The sequence below is a fragment of the Sinocyclocheilus rhinocerous genome, unplaced genomic scaffold (genome assembly GCF_001515625.1).
Source record: "Sinocyclocheilus rhinocerous isolate Xijiao unplaced genomic scaffold, SAMN03320098_v1.1 scaffold1474, whole genome shotgun sequence".
In the NCBI taxonomy this organism is placed as follows: domain Eukaryota; kingdom Metazoa; phylum Chordata; class Actinopteri; order Cypriniformes; family Cyprinidae; genus Sinocyclocheilus; species Sinocyclocheilus rhinocerous.
In genome coordinates this window covers 218,989-221,144 of record NW_015655412.1, presented here as the reverse complement: position 1 = coordinate 221,144, position 2,156 = coordinate 218,989, and positions in this window count along the sequence as shown.

The following is a 2,156-nucleotide window of genomic DNA, read 5'->3' as shown; positions in this document are numbered from 1 at the left end:
TCAGAGTAAATTGTTGCTTTGTGTTAATATTTTTTTTTTTGACATCCGTTAGATTAACAAAGCTGTCACTGTCATCAATCTCTGTTCACCATACATCTGAAAATACTGGTTTACAGTTATTACTTTCACTCTCAATTTGACTAAAACCTTTGCCTGTTGTAGTTTTATCTGCCTGGATCTCTTGCATTTAATCCACTCAACTTGTTTTAAGGTCTTTTGGACTTAGTTTTTTCTCACCTTTTGTACTAACAAAACTAGACATAGTCAGCATCGCCTGTTTGGGGCTATGTATTCAATTATTTGACACTTAAGCATATTAAACGTATAAATATTTGAATTATGTAAAAAAAAAGTCACATAAAAAAAAAAAATATATATATAGGCTATATAGCAAGCAAACATTTCACCCAAATCAATTCAGGTTACATAATATGATGCAATGCATATATTGTTCAGAATGTCACATTCTACTAGGACACCTGTGTGAACTTCAGGGGAAATGAAGACCCATGAAACTGATTCTTTCCCCTGATTGTAGTGGTGAAAGATTCAAAGCATCAACAAAAGCGCTGTCTGCTGGCTCATATAATGCACACCTGTCGCAAAGCCTAGAAAAGTAATGCTTTTTTCTTTTCTTTTTTTTATTAGTTGAAAATTTGTCTAAAGGATTACATTTTTAAGTGGAAGCCTTTGGCCAGTGGCTTGTGCATTTTACTAGCAGCATTATGAATTTTTACAAAAGTGGGCAATGTGAATAATAATCATGAACTACTCTAAATCAATTTTGCAATCTACCAGAGGGAAGACGTCAGATAGCACAAAAACCCAGTTATTGAGACCGTATTTCCAAAAAAGGCAAACAATTTATAATAATTGATGTAAAATTTGTTGATATTGTACATTGATTTGTTTAAATATAAAATACAAACAATAAAATTCAACCAACATTAAGCAGGTTTTCTTATATGTAGGAAGGGGGCCTTCAATGGTTGGGAATGCTGCTCTATATCTCAATATTTGTAGAGTAAATATAAAAAAAAAATAAGTACTCATGTTATGATATAACTGAGTAATAAAAATAATATTCAGAAGTAAGTAACTACAGTGCTGTAAAAAGGTTTTTGCCCCCTTCCTATTTTTTGCATATTTGTCACACTTAAATGATTCAGATCATCAAACTAATTCTAATATTACACAATGATAATGCAAGTAAATACAAAAGGCAGTTTTTAAATGATGATTTCATTTATTGAGGGAAAAAAGCTGTCCAAACCTAACTGGCCCTACGTGGAAAAATCATGTTAAATCATTAAAGAACTGTGAGCACTATTATCCACAAATGGAGAAAACTTGGAGCAGTGGTGAACCTTCCCAGGATCGGCTGGCCAACCAAAATTACTCCAAGAGCGCAACGACGACTCATCCAGGAGGTCATAAAAGAACCCAGAACAACATCTAAAGAACTGCAGGCCTCACTTGCCTCTATTAAGGTCAGTGTTCATGATTCAACAATAGGATAGAGACTGGGCAAAAATGGCATCCATGGGAGAGTGCCAAGGCAAAAGCCATTGCTGACCAAAAAGAACACAAATGCTCGTCTTACATTTGCCAAAAAACATCTTGATTATCCCCAAGACTTTTGGGAAAATATTCTGTGGACTGATGCGACAAAAGTTGAACTTTTTGGAAGGTGTGTGTCCCGTTACATCTGGCATAAAACCAGCACAGCATTTCATAAAAAGAACATCATACCAACAGTCAAACGTGGTGGTAATGTGATGGTCTGGGGCTGCTTTGCACCTTCAGGACCTGGACAAGATCCCAAACACACCAGCAAGTCCATCTCTGAATGGCTCAAGAAAACGTCTCCGGTTACACATGGAACCATGGTCCCCGAGAGGGAACGAGACAAGGCACCCCCTTGCCATGCCTTCGGCCTGCCTGTTTGCGTCTCCTTCAGACAGCTAAGTGGATGAGGTATTCAGCAGGTGTCCTTTTATACTTTCGGGCATCCTGCCTATGACGTAATGGGCCATGTGGACCAATAGATTGGCGTTGTTTCACACATGCTTTAGACACCGGTCATGCAGGCTGCATTCCCCAATGTGCCCCCTAGGGGGCGCAGCGTCTCGTTCCCTCTCAGGGAACCATGGTTA